The sequence below is a fragment of the Oryctolagus cuniculus genome, chromosome 15, assembly GCF_051225735.1.
Source record: "Oryctolagus cuniculus isolate XC-2025 breed Fujian yellow rabbit chromosome 15, ASM5122573v1, whole genome shotgun sequence".
Lineage (NCBI taxonomy): Eukaryota > Metazoa > Chordata > Mammalia > Lagomorpha > Leporidae > Oryctolagus > Oryctolagus cuniculus.
In genome coordinates this window covers 43,419,321-43,434,792 of record NC_142881.1, presented here as the reverse complement: position 1 = coordinate 43,434,792, position 15,472 = coordinate 43,419,321, and the positions used below count along the sequence as shown (strand labels likewise).

The 15,472-nt window shown below is 41.4% G+C and overlaps 1 protein-coding gene across 2 annotated transcripts in view; it reads right to left on the bottom strand.

Annotated features, from left to right (window-relative positions):
• Positions 1 to 15,472, bottom strand: part of ASAH2 (N-acylsphingosine amidohydrolase 2) — a 74,857-nt gene that overhangs the window by 38,653 nt on the left and 20,732 nt on the right. The gene's annotated exons all lie outside the window — the stretch shown is intronic.

Genomic DNA, 15,472 nt, shown 5'->3' with positions numbered 1-15,472 from the left:
CCAAATGGGCGCCAGTTTGAGTCCCAGCTGCTCCACTTCTGATCCAACTCTCTGCTATGGCCTTGGAAAGCAGTGGAAGATGGCCCAAGTCCTTCGGCCCCTGAACTCACATGGTACACTCCAAAGAAGCTCCTGGCCCTTGGCTTCAGTCTCTCTCTGTCTCTGCTCTGCCTATCTGTAACTCTGCCTTTCAAATAAATAAATAAATCTTTTTTTTATTTAGTAAATATAAATTTCCAAAGTACAGTTTATGGAATACAATGGCTTCCCCCCCACATAATTTCCCTCCCACTCGCACCCCTCCCATATCCCGCTCCCTCTCCCATTCCATTCACATCAAGATTCATTTTCAATTCTCTTTATATACAGAAGATTGATTTAGTATATATTAAGTAAAGATTTCATCAGTTTGCACCCACACAGAAACACAAAGTGTAAAATACTGTTTCAGTACTAGTTATAGCATTACTTCACATTGGACAACACATTAAGGACAGATCCCACATGTGAAGTAAATACACAGTGACTCCTGATGTTGACTTAACAATTTGACACTCTTGTTTATGGCCTCAGTAATCTCCCTAGGCTCTGAGTTGCCAAGGCTATGGAAGCCTGTTGAGTTTGCCGATTTTAATCTTATTCCAACAGGGTCATAGTCAAAGTGGAAGTTCTCTCCTCCCTTCAGAGAAAGGTACCTCCTTCTTTGATGGCCCCGTTCTTTCCACTGGGATCTCACTCGCAGAGATCTTCCATTTAGGTTTTTTTTTTTTTTTTTCCAGAGTGTCTTGGCTTTCCGTGCCTAAAATACTCTCATGGGCTCTTCAGTCATATCCAAATGCCATAAGGGCTGATTCTGAGGCCAGAGTGCTGTTTAGGACATCTGCCATTCTATGAGTCTGCTGTGTATCCCGCTTCCCATGTTGGATTGTTCTCTCCCTTTTTGATTCTATCAGTTAGTATTAGCAGACACTAGTCTTGTTTGTGTGAACCCTTTGACTCTTAGACCTATTAGTGTGATCAACTGTGAACTGAAACTGAACACTTTGACTAGTGAGATGGCATTGGTATATGCCACCTTGATGGGATTGTATTGGAATCCCCTGGCACGATTCTAAGTCCACCATTTGAGGCAAGTCCGTTGAGCATGTCCCAAAATGTACATTTCCCCACTCTCTTATTCCCACTCTTATATTTAACAGAGATCACATTACAGTTAAAATTTAAACACCTAAGAATAATGGTGTGTTAATTACAGAGTTCAACCAATAGTACTAGAACAAAACAAAGAAAAAATACTAAAATGGATAAAGTATTACATTGTACATCAACAGTCAGCACAAGAGCTGATCAAGTCACTGTTTCTCATAGTGTCCATTTCACTTCAACAGGTTTCCCCTTTGGTGCTCAGTTAGTCGTCGCCGATCAGGGAGAACATATGATATTTGTCCCTTTGGGACTGGCTTAATTCACTCAGCATAATGTTTTCCAGATTCCTCCATCTTGTTGCAAATGACCGTATTTCATTGTTTTTGACTGCTGTATAGTATTCTATAGAGTACATGTCCCATAATTTCTTTATCCAGTCTACTGTTGATGGGCATTTGGGTTGGTTCCAGGTCTTAGCTATTGTGAATTGAGCTGCAATAAACATTAAGGTGCAGACCACTTCTTTGTTTGCCAATTTAATTTCCTTTGGGTAAATTCCAAGGAGTGGGATGGCTGGGTTGTATGGTAGGGTTATATTCAGGTTTCTGAGGAATCTCCAGACTGACTTCCCTAGTGGCTTAACCAGTTTGCTTTCCCACCAACAGTGGGATAGTGTCCCTTTTTCCCCACATCCTCTCCACCATCTATTGTTGGTAGATTTCTGAATGTGAGCCATTCTAACCAGGGTGAGGTGAAACCTCATTGTGGTTTTGATTTGCATTTCCCTGATTGCTAGCAATCTTGAACATTTTTTCATGTGTCTGTTGGCCCTTTGGATTTCCTCTTTTGAAAAATGTCTATCGTCCGGCACCGCTGCTCACTAGGCTAATCCTCCGCCTTGCGGCGCCAGCACACCGGGTTCTAGTCCCAGTCGGGGTGCCGGATTCTGTCCCGGTTGCCCCTCTTCCAGGCCAGCTCTCTGCTGTGGCCCAGGAGTGCAGTGGAGGATGGCCCGAGTACTTGGGCCCTGCACCCGCATGGGAGACCAGGAGAAGCACCTGGCTCCTGGCTTCGGATCAGCGTGGTGCGCTGTCCGCAGTGCACCAGCCGCGGTGGCCATTGGATGGTGAACCAACGGCAAAAGGAAGACCTTTCTCTCTGTCTCTGTCTCTCACTGTCCACTCTACCTGTCAAAAAAAAAAAATGTTATTGAGGTCCTTGGACTATCTCTTAAGTGGATTATTTGTTTTGATGTTGTAGAGTTTCTTGATTTCTTTGTAGATTCTGGTTATCAACCCTTTATCTGTTGCATAGTTTGCAAATATTTTTTCCCATTCTGTCAGTTGCCTTTTCACTCGTCTGACTGTTTCTTTTGCAGTACAGAGACGTCTCAACTTGATGCAATCCCAATAGTTAATTTTGGCTTTGACTGCCTGCGCCTCCAGGGTCTTTTCTAGGAAGTCTTTGCTGGTACCTATTTCTTGCAGGGTTTCTCCAATGCTCTCTAATAATTTGATGGTGTCAGGTCATAGATTTAAGTTTTTAATCCATGTTGAGTGAATTTTTGTGTAAGGTGAAAGGTAGGGGTCTTGCTTCATGATCCAATTTTCCCAGCACCATTTATTGAATAGACTGCCCTTACTCCAGGGATTAGTTTTGGATCCTTGATCAAATATAAGTTGGCTATAGATGTTTGGATTGATTTTGGTATTTCTATTCTGTTCCATTGGTCTATCCATCTGTTTCTGTACCAGTACCATGCTGTTTTGATAACAACTGCCCTGTAGTATGTCCTGAAATCTGGTATTGTGATGCCTCCAGGCCGGCGCCGTGGCTCACTAGGCTAATCCTCCGCCTTGCGGCACCAGCACACCAGGTTCTAGTCCTGGTTGGGGCGCTGGATTCTGTCCCGGTTGCCCCTCTTCCAGGCCAGCTCTCTGCTGTGGCCAGGGAGTGCAGTGGAGGATGGCCCAAGTGCTTGGGCCCTGCACCCCATAGGAGACCAGGAGAAGCACCTACTCCTGCTTTCGGATCAGTGTGGTGCGCCGGTCACAGCACACTGACCGTGGCGGCCATTCAAGGTTGATGCCTCCGGCTTTGTTTTTGTTGTACAAGATTGCTTTAGCTATTCGAGGTCTCCTGTGTCTCCGTGTGAATTTCAGCACCATTTTTTCCAGGTCTGAGAAGAATGTCTTCAGTATTTTGATTGGCATCGCATTGAATGTATAAATTGCTTTTGGGAGAATGGACATTTTGATGATATTGATTCATCCAATCCATGAGCATGGAAGATTTTTCCATTTTTTGGTATCCTCTTCTATTTCTTTCTTTAAGTTTTTGTAATTTTCATCGTAGAGATCTTTAACGTCCTTAGTTAAGTTTATTCCAAGGTATTTGATTATTTTTGTAGCTATTGTGAATGGGATTGATCTTAGCAGTTCCTTCTCAGCCATGGCATTGCCTGTGTATACAAAGGCTGTTGATTTTTGTGCATTGACTTTATATCCTGCTACTTTGCCAAACTCTTCTATGAGTTCCAATAGTCTCTTAGTAGAGTTCTTTGGGTCCCCTAAATAAAGAATCATATCATCTGCAAAGATGGATAGTTTGAGTTCTTCCTTCCCAATTTGTATCCCTTTACTTTCTTTTTCTTGCCTAATAGCTCTGGCTAAAACTTCGAGAAATATATTGAATAGCAGTGGTGAGAGTGGGCATCCCTGTCTGGTACCAGATCTCAGTGGAAATGCATCCAACTTTTCCCCATTCAATAGGATGTTGGCTGTGGGTTTTTCATAAATTGCTTTGATTGTATTGAGGAATGTTCCTTCCATACCCAGTTTGCTTAGAGTTTTCATCGTGAAAGGGTGTTGTATTTTATCAAATGCTTTCTCTGGGTCTATTGAGATAATCATATGGTTTTTCTTCTGCAGTCTGTTAATGTGGTGTATCACATTGATTGTTTGGGGAACATTGAACCATCCCTGCATACCAGGGATAAATCCCACTTGGTCTGGGTGAATGATCTTTCTGATGTGTTGTTGCATTCTATTGGCCAGAATTTTATTGAGGATTTTTAAACAAATAAATCTTTAAAAATACAGTAAAATGCAAAGACTTCACTGATATGATCAAAGAAAAATGAACACAGACTGGGTAGTAAGTCCTAAGAAGAAATAGTTTTAATTTTGTTGTGTAATCCTTGTTGTTACATTTTTAAAGGAAGCCTTTATCTGATAGAGATGCACACTGAAATATTCATGAATCAAATGTATGATATCTGGTATTTACTTTAAAATACTCTGGCAAAACAACAAGAGAGAGAGGGTAGGGATGAAACAGAATGGCAGAAGGTCACTAATTATCGAAGCTAGATGATGAGTACATGGAAATTGATCACCCTAATCACTCCAATTTGGCATATACTTGAACAATTCCATAAGTATTTTTTTCATGTTGGCATCCTTTCTGAATTTTTAAAAATACACTGTCAAACCAAATCACTACTGAGTTGGCTGAAGTCAGTCCCCTCAATGCCTGCTTGTCACTGTGCAAAGGTATAGAAATTGAGACTGAGGGTATTCTAACATCATGCCCTAGAAGTTAATTGCATAATTTTTATATTTAAGATCTATTAGTTTTTTTTTCTTTTTTTGTGTGTGTGCTTTGTCTCTTAAAACTCAAGTACAGGAAAAATTCTAGTCAACTACTATTTTCAAGTTAGGTAGACTTGGCTTTTGGGAGTTTTACCCAGTTAAATTTGTAAAGAAAATATGGTAATAGCCATGGCAGTTCCAGGTATCCCCAACCACATATTCCTGTGTGATGTGATTACATTGAGGTCAGCCAGATTCAGTCACATTACAATGTTCATTGCAGTCCAGAAAACTCAAGGAAAAATTTTCTCAACATCACCTATTATTTAGCACATATTAGGCAAAACACTTTATATGTAACAGTCCTTCAAAAATTTATCAAAAGTGGAATTAAAATACAAGTTCATCTTGAAATTCAAGCATGGTTTCTTCATCATGTGCATTTTTCATGGACTTTGTGAAGACACCTCATATATGTTCTCATTGTATTCTCACAAGAGCACTTGGAGTCAGGTACTATCATTATCCTCATTCTTATGACTACGCAAACTTAGTCCCAAAAACACAAAACAACCTGAGGAAGAGCACAGTCATAAGCCAAGGAGCAGGGCCATGAATCCAGGTCTGTGAAACTATCTGTATGCTCTCATTCACTATGGATACTGGTTCCACTTTTCCTTACCTCTGATTCACTCATTGAGCACACTTGTAGTTAACTGACTCGGTGCCAGGCACTGGGAACATACACAATGATGCAACATCTTGCCTATGCAAAATTCTTCACTTAAATGTGACATTTAATCTGAGACTTAAAAGTTGAGTAAGGACTTAGTAAATGAATCATTAGAGAAAAGGCATTCCTAATAAGGAGATATGAAATGTATAGTGTGTTCAGAGAACGGATAGGTAGATTGGCCAGTGCTAAATGGATATGGGCATGGGAAGATGGCATTCATTCAATAAGCATGAATTTACTGGAAGCCAAGTATGTGGTTGGCAATGGGGAGAACTCCAAGGTACATAGTAAAGACTCAAGTTTGTCTTCAATCATCAGAGAAGTTATAATTAGGCACAATGGTAAGTATGGAGGAAGCAAATCCAAGAATTGTTATAAGTAGGCCATAGAGTTCATTTCTTAATTATTTCATTTATTTTAAATCTTAGAAAAGCAATTGAACTTTTTCTCTACAAAACTGAAAAAAAAAAGTTCTTTTCAAAAATGATTTGAGAGGCCTGCGTGTGGTGCAGCAGGTGAAGCTGCCTCCTGTGATGCTGGCATCCTCTATCAGAGTGCAGGTGTGAGTCCTGTCCACTCAGCTTTCAATCCAGCTCCTGCCTAATGGACCTGGGAAAGCAGCAGAAGATGGATCAAGTACAGGTGCCTCTGCCACCTATGGGGAGACATGGATGGAGTTCCAAGCTCCTGGCTGCAGCCTGGCCCAGCCCCAGCCGTGTGGCTATTTGAGAGGTGAACCACGAGATGGAAGATCTCTTTCTGGTTCTGTCTCTCCCTTCCTGCCCCCCTCTCATTCTGTCTTTTAAATAAATTAAATCTTAAAAGTGACTTGAATTGCAGGAAAGGAAGATGATGTATTTGTTCTCCTCTGTCCTTTGAAATGTGTGCTATTGAAGTTAGGCTTATCACAGCGACTAAAGCACTATGGTAATAGATGAATATTTATAAAGATATGAGGAAAAGTAGTTATTTTAATTTAAAATTATTATAAATATTATTTATCTTATCTGGTCAAAAATATTCTTCAAAGTAAAGTTCAAAAAAAAGAAAAGCTTAATTTCAGAAGAAGTTAAAATGTAGACATAAAAGGATGAATATATCCTTAATAATAAACACTTGAAAATCATGATTATGTCACAGCTATATGTAAAATATGAAGCAGAACTCCACCTGAATCCACATGAAATAATCAAAAGCACTGAGGAAAGTCAAAAGATTGAGGATCTTATCCTAGTTTGTGAAAAAGTTAGTTTACATTTCTGGATTTCTCTTACCAAGATCAAAAGATTTCAACTATGTTTTGTGAATCAGTAAGCAGTATATTAATTTAGAGTCTTAAAATTATTTTTCTCTAGTGTAATAGGAGCATTTGGAGCAAAGATCTCTAGTGCCTGTTTTAATTCAGACTCTGAAACAGAATAGAAAATCTCCTTGGGCTGGTGCTGTGGTGTAGTGGGTAAAACCACAGCCTGCAGTGCTGACATCCCATATGAGTGCTGGTTCGAGTCCCGGCTGCTCCACTTCCAATCCAGCTCTCTGCTACAGCCGGGGAAAGCAGTGGAAGATGGCCCAAGTCCTTGGCCCCTGCACCTGCATGGGAGACCCAAAAGAATCTCCTAGCTCCTAGCTTTGGATTGGTGCAGCTCCAGCTGTTGCGACCAACTGGGGAGTGAACCAGCAGATGGAAGACTCTCTCTCTCTGCCTCTCCTTCTCTCTCTGTAAATCTGACTTTCAAATGAAAAAAAAATTAATCTTTTAAAATAAAAAAGAAAAAACAAGAAAAGTCCCTTAAATAATCTAAAAATAAAAGCCCACCCCAGGCTGCATTCTGTCAGACTTGGGCCACGGTGCCAGCACGTATGTCATGCTCTGTGCAAAGGTGACTGACAAAAGGGGTAAGTGGGGAGAACATCTAGTCTCCCCTCAGCTTGCCAGCCAGGATCTGTCACCCCAGGAAAGTACGCATTGTGTGACTTACACCAAGGCCCTTCATGTTAGCTGTGGTCCTCTCCAACCTAGATATCCATGAGAAGAAAATAGAACATCGTACATTCATCCAAAGGTGGTCTGCATGCAGATTCAGAGTAACATGGGAGCTCTTTGGGCAAACACAGTATAGAAGGGGCCAATGTGATGCAATGAGTGAAGCATCCCACATTGGAATGTGGGTTGGAGTCCTTGCTACTCTGCCTCCTAGGCAGCTTCCCACTAACGCACCAGGGAAGGCAATGGAAGATGGCCAAAGTACTTAGGCTCCTGCTTCCCAATGGAAGATGAAGATGGGTGGGGTTCCTAGCTTCCGGCTTTGGCCTAGCATAGACCTTACTGTTGTGGGTAATTGGGTAATGAACCAGTGGATAAAAGATCTCTCTCAATCTGTCTCATCTTCTTCATGTGTTACTCTACCTTTCAAATATATATCTTAGGAGGTTATAGTGGATTAAATGGTATCCACCTAAAATTCATGCCCACCCAGAACCTCAGAAAGTGATTTATATGGAAATAGGGTTTTTTGTAGATATAATCACAGTATAAAAATCAATTAAGAACAGAACAGGTTAGTATGAGCCCTAAATCCAACTACTGATATCCTTGTAACAAGAGGAAAAGAACAGAGAGATACCCAGAGACAAAGAAAAGGTGATGTAAGGAAGAAGTCAGAGCCTGGAGAGAACAGTCTACAAGCAAGGATTGATGGAAACCACTAACACCAGCAAAGAGGCATGGAACAGCTTCTGCTCAAAGACTCTAGATGGAACCAACCCTGCCAACATCCCGATTTGGATCTTCTGGCCTCCTGACCTATGAGAAAAGGAGTATCTCTTCTTTTAAGCTGCCTAGTCTGTGGTAACACCGGGCTTCTTCAGGAAATGAGGGATCGATATTCTAGTTACTAAGAATACCATTTCTGGACTGAAACACTAGTTACTTAATGTATTTGAACCTCACTGAAAGTGTCTGTAATATAATGAAAATAGTAGTACTCCATAGCACTTGACAAGTAAAAGAACTAATACATGTAAAGTGCTCAGGGCAGAGACCCACCTACACTTAGAATAAATGTAAATTATGATTATGTTAATGATGCTGATACTGATGTTGCAGTTGAAGATGATAATCATGGTGATGATAAGGGAGTTTATATATTCATATAAATGATTCATGACTTCAATACAATGTTAAAATATAAGGAAGGTGTGTGTGCACACACATATTTCACACAATCAACACATGTATATTCATATGCTATTGGCATGAACTGATTAAATAAGGATGCCCAGTCCTTTTGTGGTAGAGACTTGAGTATTCACAATGTATTTACAGGCCCTTCTGTTTCCCAGCCCCACCTGCAGGGTGGGGCATGTGACTGGTTCTGGCCAATAACGTGGGTACAGAAGAGAAGCCAATCTGCACTAGACTTTGCATAGGTGGGAAGTAAGTCTTTAATGCAGGAAGCCACTGGCATTTCACGTTCAGTCTGTTGTGACATTCATTAATTACCTTGATTAACATACCTCTGTCACCTCTCCCACAATCCTCTCACCCACCTCCATTGTAAACTGGGAATTAGGAAAGGATGTTACACTGTGTTATACTGGGAGGATTTGGGTCCCCAGAATTTTATACAAAAGGCAGCCTGAATTTTAAACCAACAGAGGCAATGAATAAAGAACGGGCTACCAGATCAGTCAGAGACGATAAACCATCACCAGAGGATCCCTCTTAAGTTACAAATAAACCTGTGGGCCGGCTGGACAGCACCCTGAGAACATTCCCACCACCTCTATCCCACAGAAGAGGTGTGCATTCTTCTATCTTTTTTGCATTCTTTTTGTTATCTTCAAAACATCTGCATTTAAAGCCCCTCTCAATAACAAGATTATAGAGATGATTTGATTTGGGTTAAGGCAACCAAAGTTCCCGCACCTTAAATGGTATGATTAAGTGATCAACAAAAAAACAGAAAAAGGCCAACAAAAGTACTTTCTTTTTTTAAATCCAGCCTAACTAGGAATCAAAGAAATTTAAAGGAAAACAACAGTATTTTGGCTTTTTTGAATATTTCACTTGGCAACAACTGTAAACATGATAATACTGAGATTGGCAGGAATATGCAAAACAACATTCTGCTCATGTTTGTGAAGCAAAAACACAATCCAGCAAAATCTTTCCAGAGGGCTGTTTGGCAATTTATAGGAAAATCTTTAAAATACAAACATGTGCTTTGGCTCAGCCATCCCACTTCTAAGAATTCAGCTGAAAGAAATCACTGACAATTATATGAAAGTGCATAAAAAAGTTTATGGAAAAAAAAGGAAAAAAAGATAAATCTAGAGGTGGCCATCTAGCCAGATGGTTAGGGTCTCAGTTAAAATGCCTATGTTCTTTGTCAAAGTGCCTGGAGATAACATCTGGCTTTTTGACTTTGACTCTAGCTTTCTGTTCATGAGGACCCTGGGAGGCAGCAATGATGATTCAAGTAACTGGGTTCCTGCCACCTACATGGGAGACCTGGATTTGAGTTCCTGGTCCCAGTCCTCTTACCAGGAGGGTCAGAGCTGTTATGAGTATTTGGGAAGTGAACCAGGGAATGGGAGCACTCTGTCTCTCTGCCTCTCAAAGAAATAAAATGTTTAAGGGAAAGTTTACTTTGGTGCAAAAAAAATTGAAATCCATGTATAGGTTTCTCTGGTATGTATTTTTCACAAACTTTTTGAACTATAATATATACGAATAATATACCTTTTCAAAAGTACATATCTCAATGTATTTGATGGCAAAACTGTAAAAAGCAATTATTAAATGATGGTTGGTTAGTTCAGTGTATTATAATACATATAATGGAACACTCTAGAGTAATTTATAAATTTTAAAAAAATACTGGCAAGTTTGAAATACTTTCATAAGGGGTTGAAAATGGAAGAAAATACCAAACTGTATATACAATAAAATTCCACTTTAAAAAATGTACTGAGCCGGCGCCGTGGCTCAATAGGCTAATCCTCCACCTTGCGGCGCCGGCACACCGGGTTCTAGTCCCGGTTGGGGCGCCGGATTCTGTCCCGGTTGCCCCTCTTCCAGGCCAGCTCTCTGCTATAGCCAGGGAGTGCAGTGGAGGATGGCCCAGGTGCTTGGGCCCTGCACCCCATGGGAGACCAGGAAAAGCACCTGGCTCCTGGCTCCTGCCAGGATCAGCGCGGTGCGCCGGCTGCAGCGGCGGCCATTGGAGGGTGAACCAACGGCAAAAGGAAGACCTTGCTCTCTCTCTGTCTCTCTCTCTCTCACTGTCCACTCTGCCTGTCAAAAAAAAAAAAAAAAAAAAAAAAAAAAAAAAAATGTACTGAGATGTTCATCTCAAGATTATGATTTTTTGGCATCTTAATCTTTTCTTATTATTAAAGATTTCAGAAAATATAAGAACAAAACAAAGATTAGAACAAAAACTCTTGATATGGCAGCAATGTAAACTATGGGTGGTAATAATATGTTAATGCAGACTCATCAGTTTTAACAAATGTACTCATCTCGTGGGAGTATTGATAGTGGGAGAGGCATGTGTTAGGGATGAGCATAAATGGCCACTCTTTGTATTTTCCACTCAACTTTGCAGTGAACCTAAAACTGCTCTGCAAATTAACTTTGCAAATTAAAAAATAATTAAGTATTAAAAAAAAAGGAGGTCCAGCCGTGATCCAGTGCCATTTCTGCCATTTTTCTGTTGACTGAAAGTAGTCCAGGACAGGCCAATTGAAGGAGGCACAATGGTAGGGGATAATTGCACATGTACAGTTTTTATTTCATTCCCTGCGCCTTCAACAGTGTCTCCAATCCAGCAAAAACACTTTAGTGTTTCCATTCCTCTTGGTCCAAAGAACAAGGCATTTATCAAGTCATCTTGTTAGGTAGGAAGTCAGATATGAGCTTATGTGTGAGTGACAAAGGCCTAAAGAGAAGATGTCTATGTCCAGCATCTGCATCTCAAAGTCATCCCGATAATGTTTCAGGGGCAGCCCAGTGTTCGCATCCTGCCCTGCCCCCTTCTACCTGCCAGGTGGGGGTCCCCGCCTCTTCTGCTTGATAATCTTCCAGATGCAGCCCAGTATCTGCATTTCAAATACCCTTTTCTGGATCCTGATTCTCCAGGGGGTCTTGTTCACCCTTCCTCTAAACCCAGGGCAGTGCCAGCTAGGCTTCCTCCTGTCTGCGGGAAAACTCAGATAGGAGTTTTTTTAGTATTTACATCCATAAAGTCTTTTGTTTCAGGAGGAGATATGTGAAGACAAAGACCCATCTCCTTAACCATCCCCCCACCACCTCACTCCTACCCCCAACCCTTGCCTCAACCGGACTGTGCACTCAGCCCTCTGCCTCCAGGCTGAGCCACCCGCCTGACCTGGTCAGGTGTATTCTCCACTCAACCATGTAACCTCGCTCTTTCTCCAGTCTGAGCGACTGGGCACTCTCTCTCAGGTTCTGTCTGGAGAGGTGCCCATCTGTTCTTAGGGATGTCCCCACCCTAATAAACCTTGCTATTTTACTTTCCACTACTCTCTGTCTCACGCCTGAATTCTTTCTTGCTGGAAGACAAGAACCCTGCCATTTACCGGTAACAATCTAACATTTAACTTTATCTCACAACATGTTGCCCCATTGTCCTCTGTACATCAGCCACCCAGATTTCCTATCAGTTCTTTAAAAAAGCTATAGGGCTTTTGTACATGCTTCTCACATATGCTAAATGTTCTTTTCCACCAGCTAACTTGCCAATTAATTCCTACTCTTCCTTTAGGATTTGGTACCATTGTCACTTCCTATGGAAACCTTTCTCAATTCCTCTGAAAGATCAAATTACTTTAATATGCAAACATTCCTTTCTCAGAACCTAACCCAAATGTAGTTTAATTGTATAATTATATAAATCTTAGCACGTAACTCAATTACAATTTTACATGGATTGGACGACACTTTGAATGCCTTCTGTCTCATTAGTAGACTCTAAGCCCTGTAAGGACAACAGCTCTGTCTACTTGTGCTCATCAGGTTGTCTCCAGGACAAGTGCAGTTCATGACACATATACATTAAGTTGGTTGTAATCTCTATAATCATTGTGGAAGGAAGATGTGATAGCCACATTTGGGCAGTATGAAAACTGAGTCTCAGAAAGTTTAAGGGATTTGTTCAAGGAGCACAGATATTTGATTGCAAAGTATTTGATATCTGATTTCAGCCTGAAGGAACACATCATTCCAAGAACTAGAAAGTACTGTATGGCACATAGTATTTACCTAGTACAGACTTACTGAATGAAGACATTTTTCAACAATGAAAGAAGGAATGAACTACAAACTGCAATGTGATTTTTCAGTGTGAAGAGCATGGTTTTGACTATGGCTCTGGGCAAGGCTCATCTCCTTTCTAATCCTTTGTGCCTCAGCTGAAGGTTGAACTGTATGATCCTCATGATCTGAGATTCTGTGCTGCCAAACTCTTTCACGTTGGGCTTCTAACAGCAGCCACCTGCACGTGGTGGCAGAGCTACTTAGCAGCCCAGATTTGACTTTGTGCTTTGGATCATTTTTAATGTATTCAAACAGCAATTATCACTATGCAACAAGAGGGAATTTCAGCAATTACATCAGGATAACATCTGGTGGCTATAGAAACAATGGAAAGTTACTGCAGCATGTTGAAGCAGAAGGCAGACCTTACTATAACCCTGACAGGTGACTCTCTAACCTGTAGATATGTAATATAGTTATATGCCGGGGAGTAAAAACATCTGGAAAGCATTTTGGAGTTTTTGGTTCCTGTTGTCAAATGATTCAGAAACTAATAGAAGGGAATCATGAATGCCCAGGTAATTCAGTCTGGAGTTAAATGGAAGCAATAAGGGCAAATCTATCTTCTCCTCCCAACAAATTTGGGATACTCTGACTAGTCAGAGATGCCCTTTTGCTAGCCCTCTCCTAGTCAAATTCCCCACTGAAGTTCTTCATAACCTAGAGCTGCTAGCTTGACTTCTCCCCAGCTCCCTGAGAAATCCCATGACTCCTCCAAGGACCAGCTCAAAGGTCATTTTCTCTTGGAAGTTTCCACAAGGCTCTCGAGATGAGCTCAGTGCTACCTCTTCCAAACCCCTGCAGCACTTACGTACACCCACTCAGTAGTACTGTTGACCAACTGATTTATGTGAGAGTTACTTGTCTGCTTGGCTCTGACTCCTGTTCAATCACCCCACTAATCTGCAAGACCTTTGAAGATAAGAATGATGCCTTATTTATCATAACACATCCCCAAAACACAGTTGCATGTCTGAAATTTAGGAAGCCTACTGAGTCCAATTCTAGATGGCAAATAATAAATATTTAATTTATTGTAATGGAAGAATGGATCCTATTACAGCCCATATAGCCAAGTTTATTGGGAATTTTTTTGACCCCACTTTAGACACAAAGGAGTGACTCCAATGCTAAGAATTTCAGGCTGTCTTATATGGCAATAATGCAGTTGTTTAAAAGAGAAAAAATCAGAGTGTATTCCCTACCATTTAGCTAAACTGATTAAACTATTGTCCTGTGCCAGAAGCAGAACTAGAGCTTTGTATGCATTACCTCATTTAATCCTCAAACAACCCTATGAAGCATTATTCCTAATTTCAAATAGGATAGTTTAGGTCTATGTGATTAAGTTATTTTTGCCAAGCCAGAAGCCTAGTAAGCAGTAGACAGGGCTGAAATTTGAACCCAAGTCAACCTCACCCCAAAACTTGAACTCTTTTATCACCAAGTCACTCTCCGCCTAGTTTTAGAACCAACCCTGGTATGTGATGAACTGTGAGTCATAGTCCTTATTCTTCTTCACCATTTCATTACTTCTGACTTGCCATTAGCCTTACTCACATAGAGTCTTTCACTTGCACTTCATCATTCTACTTGGAAGTCCCCTCATCACCTCTCTAGCACTTACTACCAACATTTTAAGGACTCTCTTCACCTAACAATATGCTCAAAAATGCTTAAGGATAAAAAAGTGATCACTATCTAAAGCCACATGGCCAATAAGGGTAAGATCCCAGAATGAATCCAAGTCATGTGGTTCCAGCACCCAAGCACCATCCTAAACTTCCTTAGAGCGTTTTTACACTGTTTGCAAACCCACAGGTCAAAGTGTATAGAGCTATGTGACTCACTCACTCAGTTTCTGAGTTCCTCCAATTACAATAACCAAAATCACATTTGTAAGCAAATGCCTTCATTTCAAAGAAAACAAAATCCATGTGTTTTCCTGTATGCTGCTGTGGTCAGACAACAGTGGTCAAAGTGGGCCGTGATGCAATGTTACCTCATCTGTCTTCTCCAGGCGGTCTTGGTTCTGCTCTTATTCCTAATTGGCAAAGCCCTGACACCGTGCTAAGCTCTCACCAAGATCCCTTACTCACATCATCATTCTGTTAGCCCTGTTGTGGTGACAAAGAACTAAACTCTACGAGGCTAAGAACTTCACCCAAGGCCCTGTGACCAGGTTCCAGTTGTGTTTTTAGCTCCCAAATCTGAACTCTGAACCACTCAACTTATTCACTGGCACTGTTCCAGTCTCCTTTTCCCCTTGTAATTAAGGAAACAAAAGATATCCAGATTGAACTTTAAAAAGAAAGAAAAAAGGAAGGCTGGCGCCGTGGCTCAATAGGCTAAAACTCCACCTAGCGGCGCTGGCACACCAGGTTCTAGTCCCAGTTGGGACGCCGGATTCTGTCCTGGTTTCCCCTCTTCCAGGCCAGCTCTCTGCTGTGGCCCGGGAAGGCAGTGGAGGATGGCCCAAGTGCTTGGGCCCTGCACCCGCATGGGAGACCAGGAGAAGCACCTGGCTCCTGCCTTCGGATCAGCGTGGTGCGCCGGCCGCAGCGTGCCAGCCGTGGCAGCCATTGGAGGGTGAACCAATGTCAAAAGGAAGACCTTTCTCTCTCTCTCTCTCTCTCACTGTCCACTCTGCCTGTC